This window comes from Cervus canadensis, chromosome 7 (genome assembly GCF_019320065.1).
Source record: "Cervus canadensis isolate Bull #8, Minnesota chromosome 7, ASM1932006v1, whole genome shotgun sequence".
Classification (NCBI taxonomy): domain Eukaryota; kingdom Metazoa; phylum Chordata; class Mammalia; order Artiodactyla; family Cervidae; genus Cervus; species Cervus canadensis.
Window position 1 is genome coordinate 7,646,359 of NC_057392.1, and position 22,806 is coordinate 7,669,164.

Genomic DNA, 22,806 nt, shown 5'->3' on the forward strand with positions numbered 1-22,806 from the left:
GCATGACTGTTTTAGGTACCATCTCAGCTGGGAGGAAGGTGGTTTCAGAGCCTCCATTTAGCTTTGCTCACTGCAATTGCTCTTAGCCCACAGGACAAGGAGCTGATGTGAGGGTTCTGCAGACTACCAAGCAAGTCCACTCCAACTGCACATGGAGGGCCTTGGGAAATGACCATCAGGTGGACCTGTGGGTCCATGGGATCCCCTGTGAGCTACATCAGGACCAGGAACCATCTATTATGTGGACCTCACATGCCCCCCTTCTAGGGAAGTCATGATAGCATTTTGGTTCTGGTGTCAATGTCAGCTCAGACTGTGAAAAGTCTGACGCTTCATTCATATTTTGGAACTATCAGAGTAGTGTCTCCTGTGTGTGGTTACCTAAGTAAATGACCATAAGCAACTCTGAGAAAGATCTGGGGTATTATTACTGATGACAGTTGCTTCAGAGTTGCAGGGTCCTTCCTCATGAAGACCTAGCCTCCCCTTGTTGACTGTCCATCTGTCTTGTAAGGAAGACTGAGGCCCTTTGACCATCTCCATAGTATTACACACGTGGCGCTCCACTACCTTCCTCAGACTTTAGTCATGCCCCACCCTTGCTCCTGAGATTTAAGCACTGTGTTTGGCCTCTGGCCTTTGGGACTCTATCATTCCCCGTTGCTACAGAAAGCCCAGGACTATTGGGCCAAAAAGTTCACAACATCTTACAGAATAACCTGAGTGAATTTTTTGGCCAACCCAATATAACAGCATTTCTTACTAACGCCGGCCCAGGTCCACCGATCTTTTCAACGATCTCAGGGCCTTCCCGATAAACACTCCCAGCCCTCGTGGAACACAGCCAACTTTCCCCAACCTTATGCAGCACATCCACTCTGCTCTCTGTGCCTTCCGGCTCTTTCCACGCAGTCGGTCATGTCCACTTCACTTCGTGGGGACCGTCACTTTTGCCAAGTTTCCAAAAGCCATCCCAGCAGCATATTAGCACATTTCTCCTGAGGTTCTTGCCAGGATGTTAAATCCTATCTTTGTTTCTGTATCACTAAACACCTGTCTATCTAGCTTTCCAGTCCACCTCCTTTGATATAGCACCTTGACCCAATCCCACATGTACCCTCCCAACTCCTTCCACTCATATAGCAGATAAACCAGGTTCTGCCCCCTGCATCAGGCCCAGTGCCTCCCCAGTCACATCCTCAGGGATATGATGTTTGCTGTTAGTCTGGTTGCCTGGAAGAGAATTGGGGATAATTCCCAAGATAGTTAAGCATCATTTTGTAAAGCACCTGCCTTATTTCCTTTGAGGCCTTCACTTGGTCTTCCCAAGAGGCAGTGGAGGTGGGGAGAGGACAACTGTCTTTTAACAACGGGGAGGGGTTTGGGAGCTCAAGCTCCTCAACAGTATCTCCCCAGACATCCCTCTCTCAAGTGCCCTCGACAAGTTGTGTAGGGCTCTCTGGAGCTGAGACGTCAGCTCTCAGGTTCTACTACTCTTAGTTAAGCCTAGTCTTCTGCTCTGTCTGGCCTCTGGCTACATAAGACTACAGTCTTTCCTTAAATGATGCCAACGATGACTCTGCAATTCTACCTCAGGGGACACTTGTTCAAACTCTAGCTGGGGGGGCTCTGAAAGATGGTGGAATAATAGGATGGGGAGACCACTTTCTCCCCCACAAATTCATTGAAAGAACATTTGACCACTGAGCAAACTCCACAAAACAACTTCTGATTGCTAGCAAAGGACATCAGGCACACAGAAAAGCAGCCCATTGTCTTCAAAAGGAGGTAGAGCAAAATATAAAAGATAAAAAGAGAGACAAAAGAGTCAGGGATGGACATCCATCCCGGGAAGGGAGTCTTAATAGAGGAAGTTTCCAAACACCAGGAAACCCTCTCACTGGCGGGTGTGGGGGAAGTTTTCCAATCTCGGAGGGTGACCTAACCGGGAGGAAAAATAAAAAAATAAATAAAACCCACAAACTCTAGCTGGGGAACTAAGATCTCACATGCACTGTGAAGCCAAAAAAATTTAAAAAGAGAGGCAAAGGAGGCTCTCTTGCCTTCCCATTTTGCCTTAAATTAGTGACTAATTATCCAGAGCCAGCCATGATCTCTTCTCGACTAATTGGTGACACTCAGCAATAGCCACCTCATCCTATAGTTACCATTTCTCTCTTACTTCCTTAAATGCCAGAGATAATATATCCGCCTGCATTGCCCCCCATCAGCATCCCCACCCAGTTCACAGAGTTTTAGTAACTGCACCTCTCCAGTACCACGGACCATCTGTGCTCACCTCCTACCAGGGATGGGTTCTCACTGCCAACCAGCTGGCAAGTTATCTTAGCTTAAAGCCTGATTCTCAAGACCATTCTGGATACCAACTTAGATTGGGCTCCCTAAAAACGGACTCAGACAGAGACCTATGTGCAGAAATTCTACTATGGGTGCTCTGGAGAGAGACAGGAGTGGGAAGTAAGGAAGGCAGGAGGAGACAGGGGGAGAAACTGATCCTTAGTACAGTTTGCAACTGAGACCTCGGCTGATCGTGCTGGTGGGTCCTCAGCACCCTCACACCTACCAGTCATTAGCCCATGGGCTGTCCCTAAGAGGGGCTATCACCTCGATGTGACCCTTTTCTGCAAAGGGCAAGGCCCAGTGAGGGAGGTGGCTGTGAGCCATCAGCCAATATCCCTAGCAGCTGGAAGATAGCGGTGTCCTCCCTGGAGAGGAGATCTGAGCAGAGCACCATGGTACCCAGTTTTTCCTCACTCCGTTCCCTGAAGGCCCCACCCTCACTGCGGACTCCTGGCACCAGAGGCCTTGCTCCGCCCACCACAGGATAACTGCAAACTTGGCTTTGAGGATGGATGGGACATCCTGAACGGATCCCTAAGCATTCACCACTCAAACAGGGATACCAAAGCCCACTCCTCTCTGAGTTGAATCTGAGTGGGGAGTGGGGATGAGTCCGTGCTTCCCCTCTGTCCATGGCGGAGGGCGAGCGGAAGCTCCTCCTCTAACCCCTTCCTACAGAAGATCCAGGCTAAGGACGCCACTCGCCCGCCCGACACCCACTCCTCTAATGCTGTCTGTGCTCTCCCTCTACTGTCTCCTGCCAAAGGACAGGGCGTACCATTCCCAAAGTGTCCAAGTTCCACTATTCACCAGGCAGTGAGTACCCGGCTCGCCGCTGACCCTGGGTTAAGTGCCCCACACGTGACCTCATTAAACCTTTGCAAAGAACTCTGAAGGCAGTTATTACTGTTCCCATTTTAGGGATGAAAAAACTAAGATTCAGAGAGGTGAGACGACTTGCTTTACTGCTGCCGAGGCAGTAAGCTGCAGAGCCAGCATTTCAAGCCTGCTCTTTTCCTCCCTGCTCCCTTCTGAAGCAAGCCTCAGAAAAGCCTTGGAGTGGAGTTTAAGAGCAGGCCAGGGGCCCCTTTCGTGGTGCCCACAAGCAGCCTGCCCAGGATTGAGGGGTTCTCTGGGGATCTCGCCCAACTCTTGTTCTACTCTTGCTTCTGTTTTCAGGAGAAAGAGGGCAGCGGTAAGTCAGTGATAGTGCATGGAGTTGGCCTTGGCCATCAAGACCACTGATCCCCACTCCCATCACTGTTCTCCCTCCAACACCCTCCCTCTCCGCAGCCGGCCCCAAATCCAGCTCTGCCTTTAAGGTTCAACTCAAGTGTTGAACCAGGTGACTGCCATCTGTGCCCACGAAGCACCCGTGCTTCTGTCTACTCCAGCATGAGTCACACATCCACCCCAAGCTCCTCCGACCCATCTTCTCCACCCAGTCAGCCTTTGGCACACCTTACCTGTGCCAAAGCTGGGGTGCAGCTCAGGGCATTCAAGGGAGATCCCATGGCTATGACTAGACTATGGTTGCCAGTAGGAAGTCCTGTTTCCCCTGTTTCCCTTGCCTGCTTGCCTATTATGGTTGACTTGAGTGTTTGAAATGGGCCAGGCACCATGCCAGAAGCTTTAAACCCACCACATCATTTGGTGCTCAAGAGTTCACTGTGTATTAGCTCCATTTTGTAGATGAGATTGAGCCTCACAGAGGTTAAGTGACTTACCCAAAGGCACACACTGGTGAAACCAGGATTCAAACCAGGTCCTCCTGTCTCAGTGCCCACTTTCTGGCTCATGCCCTAATTACATTAAACTTGACACATCATGGCCTTCATGGCCTTCTTGTCCATAAGACATGTTTACTTCCTCCAAGTTGTCCAAAGCCAGGTGGCAGCCTTGATCTTGACCCCTCCCATACCTCGGTCAGTCCCTGAGTCCTTTCCCACCACCTCCCCAGTTCCTCCCTCATCATTTCCCTTCTCTCCATTCCCAGTGACCCTCCCCTGCCCAGGAGAGTTCTCACCGTCCCTCACTGGATTCCTCTCCCAACCTATAGTCCCCCACCCTTCCAATCTTGTCACTTCTTTATCTGCCCCCCACAAAATCCCCACCTGCCTTTTGGTCATGGTTCTGCCCCTTCCTAAGTGAGCCTTGCTTTCTCACAACCCTGCATATCCCAACACTGCTGCCCCCACTCCCCGCCTGTGAGTTCCTGGTCAGCCTCAGAGACTCAGTTGAAATGTCACCTCCACTGAGAAGCCCTCCTAGACCTCCCCCTGGGCAGGAATAGGCGCCTTTCCTTTGACCTTTCACTGAACTTTACAACCTTCTTTCATGTCCGTTGTCACTCACTAGTGCAAGAGTTTATAGTGTGTGCATATATCTCCTCCACTAGTCTCTGAGCTTCCTGGAAGCAGGGACTGTCTCTTACTTATCTTTGGCATTTTGTTTTGTGTGTGTGTGCACATGTGTGTGAGTGTGTTTGTGAGTATGTATGTATGTGTTTAACCTAAGGTGCAGAGGGCTGCATGTGCTTCTCAGTTTCATGGAACTTCATCATCACTGGTCCACAAAGGCCTCTCTGCCTTTTATCTCCATCCCCATTCCCTCTCCCCTCCTCTTTCTGTGTCTCTCTGCATGCCCAGAGCCTGGCACAAACACAGAGCACAAAGGATGCTCAGCAAATGTAGCTGGGTGCAGGAGATGGGTGACAAATTAATCATGAATCCTATGTAATTTCACTCTTTGCAGGCTCCACTGGGCGGCCAAAGTGGAAAAAGATATGGTTTAGCTGCTGCAGTCTAGAAACCTCATATTGACAAGGAAATAAGAGTTACTGAAAGATGAAGTCTTCACTGTTGAGGGCCTGGCTGTGGCAGAGAGAAATAAAAAGCAGTATGTTTTAACACACCAGAGGCTGGTTGATCATTTGGGGACTGCAAGTTAAGATTTTCAATGCAAATTGAGTTCAATCCAACAAGTCCAAGGTGAAACTCTCATCTCTTCATCCAAAATGGCACTGTCTTCCCCAGAAATCACCTCAGGGCTATACCCTTGCTTCTAAAAATGCCACTGTTGTCACAGATCATTTGGAATTGTCCCCTCAGGCAATTGTCTGGAATGCTTGTCTGGGGCAGTTCACTGACTACCTAAAAGATCACTGTCAGATCTTGAATCCATGAAAAAAAATTTAAAAATAAATAAAGTAGAAAGTCTCTTTGTTGTTGTTGTTTAGTTTCTAAGTCATGTCTGACTCTGCAACTCCATGGACTGTAGCCCAACGGGCTCCTCTGTCCATGGGACTTCCCAGGCAAGAATACTGGAGTGGGTTGCCATTTATTTCTCCAGGGGATCTTCCTGACCCAGGGATCGAACCTGCATCTCCTACATTGGCAGGCCAATTCTTTACCACTGAGCCACCTGAGAAGCCCAGAAAGTCTCCTTAGAAGATGTTGAAAAAAAAAATATTGTCAGGATTTTGAGGCCACAACTCCCTCTGGTACAAAAATACATTCCAATTTAATCACCGTGATAGATGACAAAAAAAAAAAAGTCAGTCTTCATTCCTCCTTATATCCATATCATTTGACTTATGACTTGCTTTGGCCAATGAGGTGCTGGCAGAAATGATGCACAGGCTTGAAATGGACTCGCAAACTGAAGTTTCTTTCTCTTTATGCCTCTGCCATCACCATGAGACTATGCCCCAGCTAGCCTGCTGGAGGGTGAAAGACAAGTCAGAGCTGGGGCCCCCAGGTATTCCAGATGAGGCCATTAAAGACTAGTCATCATCCAGCTGCTCTCTAGACATCAGAGGAAACTCAACTGAGATCAGCTGACCACGCACACTTGAGGAAGCCAAGATCAGCCAAACCCAGCCCGGATCAGCTGAACCTCTGCAGAGTCATAAGCTAAATTACATTCACAGTTGCAGGTCCCTGAGGTTTCTGCATTTGTTTGGCTCCTTTGCAGTAATACTGCAGCAATTGATAATATCTTCAATTATTTATACACACACATTTCATTGATCAGAGCTTGAATTGATTTGGGGATTTTCTAAAGGCCACATCTGCCCCTAAGAACAAAGAATTGCCTTAGAGATGCTGAATGAACATGTATTTTGTTCTGAAAGCAAAATATCTCAAAGCAATGATAGTATCTCTGAAATAAGTGAAGAAACCTCTGGGGAAGTGCTTTTGAAAAGGCCACACACATGTGGACATGTAAATGCTGGCATATTTACCCCTTTACTTGTGGTCATAAATTTCACAGTTGCTGAGTATTTTCTAGTGTGACTGCTGGAAATGGCAATATTTTTTTCTGTACAGGAGACAGTCCCATTTAGAAGTTCTGTGAATTCAGCAAATGGATATTAACTATTTCCAAATCATGGGCTTCTGTTTTTCTCTTTGGAAATGATAAATGCCTGTGAGTATCTCCAGAGAACTGTTGAATTCATGGAAAATTGTTTGAAGATCTGTTAGACTACCGTGAAGCTCAGACAAGCATTATCTTTGGGATTCCGGGCACAAGTGGCAGAAACCAAGGCATATGTTCATATGTTTTCCATCCCTACCCCAAATGCACACAAAAAGGGAAGGTCCTTGTGACCTAAAAATACAATTTGCAAATGTTCAAAGCCTGCTTGTCATTAATTCTCCTCTGAAGATGTGCAGAGCTTGTACTTTTAAGTGCAAATGTCTAACAGGTCTCCGGGTTGGGGAGAGTGACCTCTCCACCAGGCTGCAGGCACACACAGACTGGCACCTTCACCACTGGACAGCTGTCCCCACGAGCTGACCTGCCAGGGCCTCATGCCACCACACCAGGACTAGGTCCACACACTGGGGGCGGAGGGATGTGCATTTTCTGAGGAGCCAGGGAGGCTTTATAGAATTGCACAGAACTTCTCCAAGGGAGGGCTGATGACCAAACAAAGGACATGGGCTTTGGCGTCATCACACCTGGTTCTATCCTGCCTCAGCCACCTGCTTGCCTCAGTGCCCTCAGGAAGTCACCACATCCTTGCAGCCTCAGCTTCTTCATCTGTGATGGGGGACCAGCAGCACCTTCCTTGGAGAGCTATCAGGGCAATTAAGTCAGACAACGAATGTGGAGTGCTGAGCACAGTCCTTAGCACAGAGTAAACACTCAGTAACAACTGTTATTAGTGAATTAGAGGCAGTGGATTTTGGCTTGACTTGGGGAAGTTGTTGCAAGCAACAAAGTTTCTAAACTGCTAACAACTTCAGAACAAGCCAAGGAGTCACACATATGTCCTGTGGCTAATGACATGTTGACTGTGTCCATTGACGGGTTCTGTCTGCCCAGTGTGTCCCCAACTATCTCCTGTCCATTTCTCAGTAGACACACAGACTAGGAAAACAGCAAAATGAACAAGAAACATGCTAGTAGAACTGTGTCTAAAGTAGGAGTAAAGTTGTTTTGAATGAAGGTCTGAACCTGTGAGGATGGTGCCCAGACCTCAGATGTGAACTCTGAGCTCCACCTGTATTTTCTACTTCTTTCTCAAGTCCACTGATGTTTATTAAGCAGCTGGTATATCCCAGGCACTCACAGGGACACTTTAAGATGTACAGTAACATCCCAGTTCTGCAGATGAGGAGACAAGGCCCAGAGGAGGTAAGCCATTTGCCAGATGTCACACAGCCATTACATGACCAAGTCAGAATTGAAACATGGTATGGGTGTCTCAAAAGCCCAATTATGTCATGCCCCTCACACTAAATTTTCTAGATAAAGGGTCCCATAAAACAGCATATACTCAGAGTAATAAACATGAGCCCTCTCTCATCAGAGCTCTAATGATATTTCTAAAACTTCAGCAATTCAGTTCCCACCTCCATCATGTCTGACATATTCATGTGCTTCTTCCTCTCCCATTATCTTCTTAATTCCTTTCATCAAATCAACTTGATTTTTCTTTTTAACTTTATTTTAAAACACTCTGCACTATCACAGCCCATATCACTTGTTATTATTAATTAAATTTTAAATAATTATTATTCAAACTTAAAAGTTCATTGGCATATCACTTAAAATCAGCTTGAGCACTCTTCCTATACATCATATCCAGTGAAGCCCTGCCATAAACACTACTTTCTCACATATATATATACTTATACACATGCATATAATTTTTTCTTACTTTTTATCATGAAAAATTTCAAAACAAAAGTACAAAGAATAATATAATGAACACCTGTGTACCGATCACCCAGTTTTAATAACTGTCAGCTATAGCTAGTCCTATTTCATCTGTACCCCAACCCACTTCCCAACATCCATGCTATTTTTGTTAATTGGAGGATAACTGCTTTACAACGTTGTTGGTTTCTGCCATACAATGATGTGATGCAGCCGTACGTGTGTGTGTGTGTGTGTACATATATGTATATCCCCTCCCTCTTGAGTCTCCCTCCCACCCCCTCCCATCCCATCCCTCTAGGTTGTCACAGAGCATGAGGCTGAGCTCCCTGTGTTATACAACAACTTCCCACCAGCTATCTATTTTACACATGGTAATGTATATATTTCAATGCTACTCGTAAAATAAGTCAGAAAGAGAAAAACAAGTATTGTATGTTAATGCATATATATGGAATCTAGAGAAATGGTACTGATGAACCTAAATTTGCAGGGCAGGAACAGAGAAGCAGGCATAGAGAAAGGACTTGTGGATACAGCAGGGGAAGAAGAGGGTGGGACTAATTGAAAGCGTAGCATTGAAATATATACATCCATGTTATTTTAAGCACCACCACCATCAGCTTACCTAAGAGGCACTGCTGTCCACGAGGCAGGAAGGACAGGCCCCCAGGTACCCCTGGAGCCTCTGCTAAGGGCAGAGCGCAGGGCATCGTTCACGGTATGAGCCTCCAGTACCCAGGACTAGGAGAAAGAAGACAGCATATTGCAGCTAAAGGAAGCCATATACAAGTCAACTCTTGACAATCATTCACAACGTGACATCCCAGTGCTCTTCTTTTCAGCCTTCGGTGTCTTCACACAAGGCACTGATATCTCCTAGGCCTTGCTTCCCTGGAACACATCTACTGCTGAGGTTGACCTTGGCCACACTGGGACCAGGCAAGGAGGAATGTCTCTTGTCATGGTTGAAACCCTCCACCCATTTGCTTTAGCACAACAGGTTTAAAGAGGGGGTGAAAAGGCTGAAATGTCTCCAAAGGTTTCTGAAACATGGGATGTCTCAAGGGAGACACGGTGATGATTTCAAGGTAAATGAATCAAAAGCACATACACTGCCTTTCTCTGTGCACACAGATACTTAGCAATGAAGGGAGGAAAGCATTGGGGAAAACAGTTTTGAGTTCTGTTGAATCGACATTAGAAAAATGCACAAGACAGCTTCCAAACAGCTTCCCAAAGCAGAACCATGTCTTTCCACCTCTTTGGCAAACTCTTCTGGTCTGGAAGTCAGGTCTCCTGGGGTTGCCAAAAGTCTCCTAGCCTCAGCACAGCACCCCCTACCCACTTCTTTCTGACCAGAAGCAGAGGGTCTCTCAGCCATCCTCTCCCACCCAAAATCCCAATGAAGGGCGAGTTGGAGATGATGCCAAGGCTGGTGATTCTCCTTGGCAGAATCTTCTCTCTCTGCTCATCTGTGGTGCCCAACAAAACCATCTCCAGCAGCAAGAATGCAGGTGGGCCCTTGTGTGGCTGGGCTCCACTAGTGAGCAAGAAGATAAACAAATTCAAAGAACCTCCAGGGATGCATGTTTGAGTAAGGCTACTTGGAGACACGCAAGTGCTCAGCCGTGAGGAGCAGTAACTACCTTCAGGAGGCCAACGTTTCTCCAGGAATCTGACATTCTCATGACTCAGTTATCTCCTATCTCCTACTGTTACCAGCCAACCATCATCTCAACAGTCCCTGCTATCCTGCTGTCCTAGGACTTCCAAGACTCTCTTGACTCCCTTTTCTCTGCCTGCCTGTTGGTGTCTATCCTTCCTCTCTGATACCCACAGAGGAGAAGATCTGATTGGGCTCAGTGGCCATGATACCAAATCCTGAATCTCTATTGGTCAGTATCCTGCAGAAGACCAGCCCACACACCATTTGGTAGCCTATGACAGGCTGTCTTTGGCTGAGCCTCAAACTCTGATCCAATCACGCAGCCAGAGGGCAGGGACATATAGTTTAACTCTAGGCAACCAATGCAAAATGACCTGCCTTCAGCCACTCTGATTGGACCAGGGACTTGGGGATGGTGGAGTAAGGGGAGTTCATCTTGGAAGTTGAATGTTCTTTGTTGCCCCAGACCTTGAAACTAAGGTTTCATGGTCCTGGGCAGAGCATGAGAGACTAGAAACAAAGTCTGCAGCCTGAAGGAGGCACCCACATATGTGAATGTTTCTGTGTGTGTGGGTGGGTGTGTGTATCACAGGCTAAGAGCAATGCTAAGATTCATTAGGTTTCAAACCTGTTTTGTAACATGGCCTGGCCTTTTAAATCCTGAGGCCTCTGCTTTCCAGGAAGGTATTCCCATCAGCAGTTGTTTCTGCAATCATGGTTGTTATGGAACCCTTTATTTTGAAAACATGTTTCAAAACAAGGCTTCTTACACACTCCACTTTCTCTGGTCCTTCGGAGCAAAATAGTGCAGATGTTTTCCTGTGGCCCATACACTTGTGTGTTATCCCTGCAGGCCAGTCAAGTCCCCAAACCCATCCTGCAGTCACCACGGAAAAATGCAGAGGAACACACTGCGGGGAACACATGTCAACTCATCCCAAACACTCCCCTTCAGTCTCCTCCCTGCCCAACATGTGGCTGAGCCATGACACAACGGCCTGCTCCTCAGAGAGTAATTCATTATGTAATTAAATTTTTTTCATCAAAGTCGATTTCTAAAGCAACTGCTGAGATAAAACCAATTAGCAAACACTAACAGAAGAGGCACCGGCCCTGACGTCAGGGCTCACGTCCGTTAGAGTTTACATGACTTGTCAGATGCTTGTGCCAGGGACCCTGACGGAACGCTGGGTAAGACACAAACAGCACATGCTCTTCAGGCTGAAATGGACCTTTCTGGAGGGAGCTTGTTACCACAGACCAGACTTGCAAAGCCCTGGGAAGAGCCAGGAAAGAAACGGACTCTGAGACAAGACTGATATGAATTCTAATCTCTGCTCCAAAAGTTCCCAGGACTCTGGCAAGTCACTTAAGCTCTCTGAATCACAGCTTCTTCTTTGGAGGGATGTTTTTATACTACCTACCTCACAGTGCTCTCATCTTAGAGATGGAAACCAGGGATGGCACATGGTACGTGCCCCATGTGGAAGCGCAGTGGCATCCCCATCTGCCTTCCCACACTAGCGTGTGTTTTGAGTCTATTGGCCCTTCAGTTGCCTGGTCTGCCCAGGGGTCCCAGGAGAGGCAAAGGCAGAGATGGACAACATTCCTCTCCTCAGATCGCTCAGCGATCCCCTGCTACAGAGGGCTTCCCCTGACCCTCCTTGGTCCCAGTCATGATGCATCTGGTTCAGAAAACCCCTCCTAAGCCCCCATTCTTAAGGTGCTCACTCTGAACGGAGACAACAGACAGGTTCTGATCAGTACCTCCTGATCAGGGCAGTGTGCGTCCTGATGCTTGGGGAAGCACAGAGGAGAGATCAGGGACAGCTTCCTGGAGGAGGAGACAGAGGAGTGAGGGGAAATTTCTAGGCCAATAAGATGGGTTGAGCAAAAGTTCAGAGGTGGTGAGACACGAGCTGTGGACAGGACCAGGTCTCCAGCTGCAGTGTTAAGGAGCTCACGCTTCCCAGTGTGTGTTTCCTTTAGGAAGATGACTCCAGCCAGAGTGAGGAAGAGGGAGCCCACAGGTGAGACCCAGGACTCCAGAGACCAGAGGGAGGTGGAGGAAGCCATTCAAGGGAGAAGAGCAGCCTGGTGCCCTGCTGACAGCTGGGCCAGGCTTATCTTCACTCTGGAACCAGAGGAGAAAACCAATTTGACAAATGGAAAAAAGTCTCTCATCCAGGAATCAAGTTACCTAAGAGGCAAGTTGGATAAGCCACAGCCTCCCCCTGGCCTGCTTCCTGAAGCAGGTTCCCTCTGAGGCCCCATGAGCCCAGCTCTGGGCGGACCCGGCTACACAGGCCCTGGCTGCAGACCCTCACACTGGGCGGGAGCTGAGACGGGCCTCAGGAAACAGCAGAGGGTGGGTCACATCTCAGAAGTGACCCAGGACCCTCCTGTTCTCCTCCCACCTGCCACTCCTCTGGGCCAAGCGAGCCCCGAGCCTCTCCCCAGGTGTCAGCCCCACTCCTGCCTGGTGACACAACCGCCATCCACACCATCCAGGCGGTACACTCGCCACTTTGGACCTGGGGCTGGAGAGCAGTTTCCTGCTGTCAGTCTTCATGACTGGCCATCAATGACTTCAGCTCTCTCTGAGGTCCCCATGGGTGCCCCTAACCATACCCAGATCCTGGAAGGTTGCCTTGGTGACAGGGGGTTTGCTTCAGGCCTGGCCCAGGCCAAGAGGCCTTGGGGAGAGTGTTGGGTTACCAAGCCTGGATGGAGTTGTGCTGGCGGAGGCAACTCTCTCAATGGACCTGGGAGTCCTTTGCATCCTTCATCCCTGTTCTCATCTCTAGGGAAGAGCTATGCCCCAACTACGATCACAAGAAGAGCTATCCCTGGGGATCCAAAGTCACCTGCCTCAACTTGTGATTCAAAACGAAAAGTGTACCCCCACCCCAACTCCTTTAGAACCAGAAATGTATAATTTGTACATGGTAGACTTCAGAACCACTTCCCAGGTGGCACTAGTGGTAAAGAACCTGCCTGCCAATGCAGGAGATGCAGGAGACCTGGGTTCGATCCCTGGGTCGTGAAGATCCCCCAGGGAAGGAAGTGGCAACCCAGTCCAGTAATCTTGCTTAGAGGATCCTATGGACAGAGAAGCCTGGTGGGCTACAGTCCACATGGGGTCGCGAAGAGTTGGACACGACTAAAGCAACTTAGCATGCACTCAGACTTAGAAGAATATATAAAGAAACAATACCTGATTTTGGCAGTTTACACACCCACACAGGTATGTACTCACTCCAAAAGCCTGTCTCTCCCTACCCACCACTCCTGGCTCAATCCTTGTCTCCTGCCCCTCCCCCATCATGGACAACACCCGCTCTTCCTTTCCTTCATGTGAGCATTGGCCAAGACTTACCTCAAGGTGCCCCTCCTACGTGAAGCATCCTTAACCCTCTAGTCCACACTACCCTGTACTTTCCCTAAGCTTCCAATCAAACCAATGTCTAATAATTGGGTGCCACCTGTAGGTGTCCTAACGTGTCCTTCATGAGAGTTGTTCTTCCTGTTCACCCTAAACTCGTTGCAGCTTCCCCTGCCCCCCAGCCCCAGAACCCAGCATAGTGACAGGCACATAGTAGGTGCTTTATGTAAATTTTGCTGACATGCAACCCCCAACCCCAAGACTTTCCAACCATCAGGTAACAATTCAGAAAAACATCTCTGAGAACAGCCTAGTCAGCTGGAACCCAGCATCTTCCTGGAAGATGCAACAGTTCTTGGGGTGTCAAAGCCAGGGGGCAAGAAAGGGCTCTGAGCACCATGGAAGGGCAGCCTTTGTGTGGCTCAAGTGCCCTGGCAGAGCTGTGGCGTGGCAACTGAACTTGCCCAGTGCTACATTCCAAATCACCCACCCCTGAATCAGGACCCCAAGCCCAGACCAACTTTGGAGCTCTATGCCAAGGGGCTGACAACAGCACCCTGCAACTCCAGTCAAGCTTGTGTTCATGAGATGAGCCATGAAAGTAAGAGGACTCGGGGGAGCAGGATGGGTGCCCCTAGGAAAAGGAGCCTAACAACCTTGAAAAGTCAGTGGCCCTGTCAAAACACTATCATCCCTTAACTGGTCCCCAAGCTAGAGGCCCGGCCTCCACCACCCTTGACTGCTTATCATACTGCACATGCTCATTCGGTCAACCAGTATATCCCGTCCATGACATCCAGTTCTGTCCCCTCAACCAGACCTCTGTGGCCACAGTCCTCTTCTCAGTGACCACCACAGTTACCTCACGGCTGCTGGGCCCCAGCATCACCCCATTCACTCCACACTATGCCCTCTCAAAAACTTACAGCTGCCAGTACTGCTGCCCATAAACAAGGTCTAAATTCCACTGGCTTGTGCCCTGCACACCTCAGAGGCTGCTCTCTGTCCTGCCTCCCTCTGCCTCTCTTCTCCAAAACTCCAGGAGCCCACCACATTGAGCCAATCACAGGGCTCTGATGGGGCCATGCTCTTTCTCGCTTCAGGGCCTTTGCAAAGGACACTGATGCCAGACACTTAGACATGCACAACTTCACCTGACTATGATTGTCTCTTTGTCTTCCTCTCAAATGTCCTTCCCTGAATCCCCAGGTGGCATGAGGGGCCTCCCTTCTATGTTCTCAGGGTTCCCCATGCTCCCACACCTAACTCTCCAGAGTTGAGCTTATGGGGGTAGATCTCCCCCTGGGACAGAAGACTAGTAGGCTGTGCTGGTCTCCACCAGATGGGACCCAATTAAGCCTCTGATCAAAGGCATGGCATCTGTGTGGCCTGTCCAGTCTTCACTGGGCTCAGAGAACGAAAGACACTGGGGCTGGGCTGTGCAGGCAAGGTTGTAGACATCCCCATTCCCTAGAGCCAACACCACAGCCAAAGTTCTTCCCCACTATTTAGGCCATCTTCTCCTGCCGAGAGGGCTCTGGTAACATTCCTGTAGAGGCCCCAGTCAGTCCTCACAAGAGCATACCAGAGCCAGAAGGGCAGTGCCCATCAGGAAGTCTTAGCAGACTCACAGCCACCAATAGGAAAGCCTGAGGAATATTCTGGAAAAAGGACATCCCAGGGCTAGAAATCTCATGTGCTTTGGCGCTTTGTAGTCCAAGGACTCTACAGCATGCCTGCTCCTGGGAGGGGCTCTTCCTCCTGACCCCTGGTTACAGCCTAGCTCTGCCCTGAGCAGTGGAGGGTCAATATATTGTTTCACTTGCTGGGTTTTTGTTTGTAGGGGGAGTCCCCTCACAAAGAAGAGGTTCCCTAAGACTTCCAATGACCAGGATGGAGAGAACCCAGTTAGTCCCTGTGATGGTTCTTTTGTTTTATTATACCTACATTTTTGACTGCATGGATGTTCAGTGCCCTTGACCCCCCATGTTGTTCAAGGGTCACTTGTATTGAGAATGTCCAATTGGAAGCAATCAGGCTCTGCTAGGTACTCTATCTTGTTGAACTCTCCCAATAATCCTTTGAGACAACTACTATAATTATTCCCATTTTCCAGAAGAAGTTGAGGCCAGAGAGGTCAAATCACATGTCTAAGAATGTACACTCAGTAAGTGGCAGGGAGATTAATCAACCACCTGCCTGCCCTCAAGGAGGTTGCCATCTGTAAATTAGTGTGAAGGAGGGCTGGCTTGGGGCACCCATTTCCAACCGTACGTATTGTCTGGACTTATCTTAGGTGTCCTCAGTGAATTAGGGCTTTAAATTTACCCTGGTAGGGTCGGGGGTGTCATGTGCGTGTGTCACACGTGCACATGTGTTTTAGAAAATGATGCCCAAGGTAGAATCTTCCTTGAAAGCAAGAGAATCCCTGCATGGTACCCAAGCTGGAGACCAGACCTCCATCACCCTTGATGGACTGTATAATCAGGGTTCTCCAGAGATGTCAACAGGGGGTGGATATACATATATAATGCAGGTATAATTAACAAAACAAAAAGACAACCTACATAATGGGAGAAAACAATTGCAAATGATGCAACCAACAAGGGCTTAATTTCCAAAATATACAATTATCTTGTAAAATTCAATATAAAAAAATTCAATCAAAAAATGGGCAGAAGACCTAAACAGACATTTCTTCAAAAGAGACATACAGATGGCCAACAGGCATGTGAAAAGATGCTTAACATCACTACTTACTAGAGAAATACAAATCAAAACTACAATGAAGCATCACCTCACACTGTCAGAATAGCCATCATTAAAAAGTCTACAAATAATAAATGCTGGAGAGAGTGTGGAGAAAAAGGAACCCTCCTGCACTGTTGGTAAGAATATAAGTTGGTGCAGCCACTATGGAAAACAGTATAGAGGTCTTTAAGAAACTAAAAATAGAGTTACCATATGATCCAGCAATCTTACTCCTACGTATATGTCTAGAAAAGATGATAACTCTAATTTGAAAAGATGCATGCACCCCAGTATTCACAGCACTACTATTTATACTGGCCAAGATATGGAAGCAACCTAAGTGTACATCAACAGTGAGTGCTCAGTCACTCAGTCATATCTGACTCTTTGCAATTCCATGGACTATAGCCCCCCAGGCTCTTCTGTCCATGGGATTTCCCAGGCAAGAATACTGGGAGTGGGTTTCCATTTCCTCCTCCAGGGGATCTTCCCAACCCAGGGATCGAACCAGCATCTTCAGCATCTCCTGCATTGGCAGGTCAATTCTTTACCACTGAGCCACCTGGGAAGCCCAATACATCAACAGATGAATGGATAAAGATGTGGTATATATGCCATATATATATATGGGAATGTTACACAGCCATAAAAAATGAAATAATGCTATTTGCAGTAACATAGATGAACCCAGAGATGATCATACTAAGTGACATAAGTCAAACAGAGAAAGACAAATATCATATCACTTAGATGTGGAATCCTTCTCTCAAGATTTTTTCCCCACATTTAGCCCTACAATCTGCTGTGGCCAGAATCTACATGGAATACAACAAAGACATGAAAAGGAGATCTAACTTGGAGCTTTCTCTTGGCAATGAGGTCTAAAGACCCCAAAACACCAGACCAAAGAGGCTGATGTGGTGTTGGGGACCCTGTTTGAACACAGAACTGGATCAACTGGAAAGGCAGGGTGTGACCGGCAAGACACTGGCTCTGGTGATCAAAGACCCACCTTCTTTCTACACTAGCCATGTGTCTATGGGCAACTCATTATGTCTGTGGATGCCTCAGTTTCCCCATCTATGTAAAAAATGAGTTGGATAATTTCTAAAGTCCTAAACATGTAGGATTCATTGACATACAGCTGCATCTTTATAGATAAGTGACCACTTACATCAAGAAAAAATGTCATGAGTGCTACTCTTGCCCCAAGCCTCTGCAGGCATCACTGACCGAAAACAGCCTTCTTTCCTCCTGAAGCAGATCCAGCCCCAGAAGCCTTCTCAACATAACACTCCAATACCTACTACCAACCATTAGCATTAATAAATGTTATTAATACACAAGATAACATTTATTTGCATTAGAAACATTCAAGCCTCTGAAAGTTTATCCCAATCCAAACCCCCAGTACTGTCCACCCAGGGCCTATCGGGGCCCTGCACTGTCTCTGGACATGGATTTCAGGAGAACTCCCCAGCTGTCCACAGATGGGTGGGCCTGAGGAGAAATGGACCTGACCTCGTCACGCTGGAACTCCCTAAGTTCAGGTACCTGCGTCCCGGGCCCACAGGAATCCTGAAAAATATCTCAGAAGTAATAACTTCTATTCTAAGGAACATTCAAGAGAAGCAGAGGCTTGGGGGTATTGGAAGACCCAAGTCAGGGATGCCCAACACACACACACACCAGCTCAGGTATTCACTGGAGCGCATGCTCATACAGGCACCCTGAAGGACTCCTGCGTGGAAACAACCTGCAACAGTGCCATCTAGTGGGAGCAGGGGCTGTCCTGCCCTCAGAGGTTCCAGAAGGAGTCCAGAGAGATGGTCCTGAGGTCAGAGCCCTGAGGGCCGGGCTGTGTCTCATGGGGACGTATACAAAGGAAGCTGTAACGTGAGATTCTGTCCACTTGAGATTTCTCACCGCCCAGCTCACCACCTCCACATGGTGCTAAGTGACCCCTGGCCCTACATACCCAAATGCCCGCAGCCCTGTCAAGTCCTGCCCCCCTGGGGTCCCGCTGCAGGATCTTCTACCCCAGCACACTGTCTCCAGCTCTGAAACACTTTTCCAACAAAGTGGGCAAGGCTCTAACCAGACTCTGGCTTGGTTATTCCCCGGTGCTTCGTTTCCTGCATCTGAACCTCAGTTAACTCCTCTGTATGATGGAAGAATCACCACACCTTCCTGACTGGCTGTTATCACCATGGTGCCCAGCAGCACCCAAGAGGGTCATGGCCCTGGGTGGTGGGGAAGGCCATCTGCTAGAGGCCAGAGTAGGACTCACTCCTATAGGGTCTGGGAACACCTGGACTGTCCCTCTCCTCACTACAGGAGACTCTGCCCCACTCCTCTTCTGCGAGTAGGATGTCACATTTTAAATAATTAAATCTTACACGGGCTCCTGGCCAAGAGGACCACTCCTTCTTTTTAGCAATTTATTGACCAGAGACATATTAATACATCTTTTGTTACCCAAACATTATGGACCAGAGATGGTTCAGTGTTCGCTTACAAAGAAATCACCGGTCACAGGCATCAGTTTCTGTAAAACTCCTCCTGCCAATAATGTGTTAGAATCTGTAGGAAGAGTGGCTGTACCTTAACAATCTCTGGATCAGATATTCCAGCCAGTGTAACCAACAGAAACATAGTTAATGATCATGTAAGGGGACTCTGAGATGAGCAGGAGCATTACTGATCCTCTCTCAGTAAGGGGAGAGGGTGGAGCAGTTTCCCAGGGTTTCCCAGAGCCTGAGAGACACCAATAATGGAAGACTTTTGTAAGGAGATGGGACTTCCCTGGTGGCTCAGATGGTAAAGCGTCTGCCTACGATGTGGGAGACCCAGGTTCAATCCCTGGGTAGGGAAGATCTCCTGGAGAAGGAAATGGCAACCCACTTCAGTATTCTTGCCTGGAAAATCCCATGGACAGAGGAACTTGGTAGGCTACAGTCCATGGGGTCACAAAGAGTCAGACTTGACTGAGTGACTTCACTTTTACTTTTGTAAGGAGATGAGGGGACAAGGAGGTCCTGGAACCCAGGACACTGCTGGGGCTGAGCAGGAGATGCAAGGGTGCCCAAGAGGCCCCAGTCAGGGGAGATGGACCCAGGGGGAGCACCTGGCCACTCAGCTTACTGCGAAGGCATGAAGGCCTGGCCACCCTTCAGCCTGTGAGGAAGGAAGCCCCAAATGGTGTCTGGAGTAGCAGCATGACCCAAGGCCCGGCCTTTCCCTATGCTGGGTCTCTGAACCTGAAGCACACGGGCTAGGTGGAGACCAGCTCTGATGGCACCAGGGACCCCCCCCACCTCACTCAGTGACCCATTTAGCAGTGGCTCCTGATCCCTTCTCTTTCCCCTGGCCTCCAGACCTGCAGCTGCTGTCAGCCGAGCCTCTCCTCCAGCGACCAAGCTTCATGCACGTCCTCCACTTTCCTGTTCCTTGCACTTCGCTAAAATAGAAGGATCACTTCCGAGTGTCCCCTCATCATCACAGGGAGGCAGGACAGTTCCCTTTGGGGCTCCTTCCGGACCCATCCAGCCTCTTGCATCTGGTTCCCACCTGCTTGTCTCCCCATATTCCCACCTTCTTTGGGCCCAGACCCCAGCCACAGGAAGGCCAAGACCAAAGCAGGGGTCCAGTGAGAGGGCACCAGAACAGCACTGGCTGTCCCGGAGAAGGGTACAAAGATCCACTGAAGGGCAGAGTCACACAGGCATCCTTTGGAGAGGAAGGAGAAGGCAGGGTGGGTGGCAGGGTCTGTGAGGTGCTGGCCACGTTGCCTACCTCCTATCTCTTTTAAATGGCACGAGGGGCTGTGAGTCAGGTTCCTAGATGCCTACCTCACAGGGAGGACCCTCAAGATTAGGGGACTCACCTGGCCTGAAGCCACCAAGATAGAGGACTTTGGAACCCAGGGACCCAAGTCTGTGTGGTCCTACGTCACTTCAAATATCACTCCAATTCTGTGGGCATGGTCATGGGGAGTGGTCTAAGCTGGAGGCCATGTTCCTGGTAGTGAGGTGCCTAGAGGCAGAGGAGAACCATCACTGACAAATTCTGGCATGGGCTGGGTACATGGATTGGAGACCTTTCTCTGCCCAAGAGACAAGCGGAGAGAAATGGACAATGACACCCTCGTTGATCTGTAAAGTTGGGTGGGGTGGAGCAGGGCAGGAGTGGGGGAGATCACTCCCCACCTCTCCCTCCCCTGGCTCACACTGGACCTGCTCTGGCCCCATGAGAAGGTCAGAACTCCCAGCATCACCCCGCCCAATGGAAAGCTGCACAGTGGGAGGAGGACACCTATATCGTGGGAAATGGCATGAAGAGAAAGGACTCTTGGTTTGGTTTGGGAAAGGATTCAGGGACATCTCACAGCATCTGCAGGTAGAAAGCATAAGCAGCCCTCAAAGGAACTAAAGTCATATCTGCCATATCGCTGGGGCTAGTGATAGCCTGTCTGTGTCCATCTGTCTGTCTCGGCTTTTTCTGCTCACTCACTTTCTTGCACATGGCCCCATAATGGCCACACAGAATCTAGCCTTGGCTCTGGAGTCTGCAGTTACACCACACCTTTCTCTGTATCTTAGTTCAAATCTCAAGAGAGGATCTGAATAATTTAAGCTAGTCTAGGATTCGAGTCCTCTGGAGTCAAGTGACCTTCCTTATCCAATCAGCTGTAAACTGGCCCCAGGGGGGTTGGAATGGGGAGGGTGTTTAAGGTTAGGTCACATGACATAAACAGAGCAACTGGAGAATGTGATGTGATTAGTGACTGGGGGCAGGAGGAATATGATTAACATCTCTCTGTATAATATATAGATGTAAAGATGTTTCATGTGGAATTGTTCATAATAACAAAAATCAGGCATCTCACTCACTGGCTCACTCAACATTATTAATTCTCTATGCATTTGCTGAGCATGTGCAGCTTTTCAGACTCTGAACGGAAACCTGGACACTAAGACAAGGAAATCTAGCCTCTGCTCAGGAAAAAAGCACAATCATTGTATAAGTAGAGAACCAGACACAGGCTTTTCAAAGGGAGATGATAGGCAAAACCTGGAAGGCATCTCTAGAAAAGAAAAGAAAAAAACTTAATAAATAAATAACCAATGAATCAAATAAACTAAGCCCCAATGAGAAACCTGCAAAACAACCAAGATGATGTGACAAGCAATAAAGCCCCAATGAGAAACCTGCAAAACCACCAAGATGATGTGACAAGCAATAGTCAGGCCCTTCCTGAACTGGAGGCAGATGACGATAGAATCAGAGCCCTCTGGGCCACTGGCCAGAGCACTGGAATCTGGCAAAAGAGGTGATTCCTCTCCAGAATTGGCAGGCCCAGTCGCCCAGTTTGAACCTGCATTTTGGCCTGAGAGTCAGCAGCCCCAGCCGACAGATACAGTGTCCTTGCCTCTACCTGAGCTTAATTCAAACCATTCTGTCTGCCCCTAATTCGGAGCTTTTATTGGGTTTTAGGTTACTCTATATATGGCACAATAGAAATATTTTTTTAATCTTAAATTAGAAACATACCACAGGAGGATTTTTTGAAGCTTTTTAACAACACTGCAGAGTGAAATGTCTTCAACTCTGCAACAGAAACCTACCCGAGGTAACCTTCCACCGGAGACACTTTGATATCAAGTGTGGCATGTGTCCTCTGGAATGCGCTTTTCTCCCCCTGGTCCAAAAGCAATCCACAATGGTCCTCTAATTAGTCTGGGGTGTGTGAGTGCTGAAAGCAAGGCTACTCTGGGGGCATTCCTAGAAGGACCAGCAGTAGAGATGGACAGAACAAAATCACCGCTTTGGCTGGCCTATCCAATGGAGATGCCCATCACCACCATCTCTTGCTATACAATGAGGCCTAAAGACAAGACTGTGTCCAGATGGGTCAGGCCAAAATTCCTAGCTTGCCTGGTATATTTAGACACTTGAGGCAAGCTGTAAAAGTGACCATTCTCATGAGAGGAAGGGATTTTAGAGATCAAGATACTGGTCTGAGCTGGTCTGAGTTCCAGGTAGCCCAAAAGAACTCAAGCTAGAAAGTGCTTCTGGTGGCCCTGCTAAGAACAGCTCTGCCACTGGGTACTCCTCCAGTGAACACACTGAGCTCACACCAGGAGCTCCTTTGCACTCTGGCTCTACCCCTGATGGACATCGTAAGAATGGCCTATTGAATGACCACAGACCCAGGCTCATGGCTTGTGCATGGCTTGGCACATGGCATAGCCCAATCCTTTAACATTTGGGGTCCTACGTAGAATTTTGGAATACATCTAATTGTTTTTTGGAAAGAAATCACAGCAATGAATAAGAGGCAGCCGATAAATGCCTGGAAAGAAATAGGACAATCATGAGACTATGCATATATTTGTCCTCTATGGGGTAATCTAATTTCCTTGAATGGTGCCAAGAAGCCCTAAAAACCGGAGCATCACTTTCCAAG

The 22,806-nt window shown here is 48.4% G+C and overlaps 1 non-coding gene across 1 annotated transcript; it reads left to right on the plus strand.

Annotated features, from left to right (window-relative positions):
* Positions 1-19,139: 19,139 nt before the first annotated feature.
* On the plus strand, positions 19,140-19,211 carry TRNAR-ACG. Its single transcript has one exon. It is a non-coding gene; the product is annotated as a tRNA-Arg (tRNA).
* Positions 19,212-22,806: the final 3,595 nt, after the last annotated feature.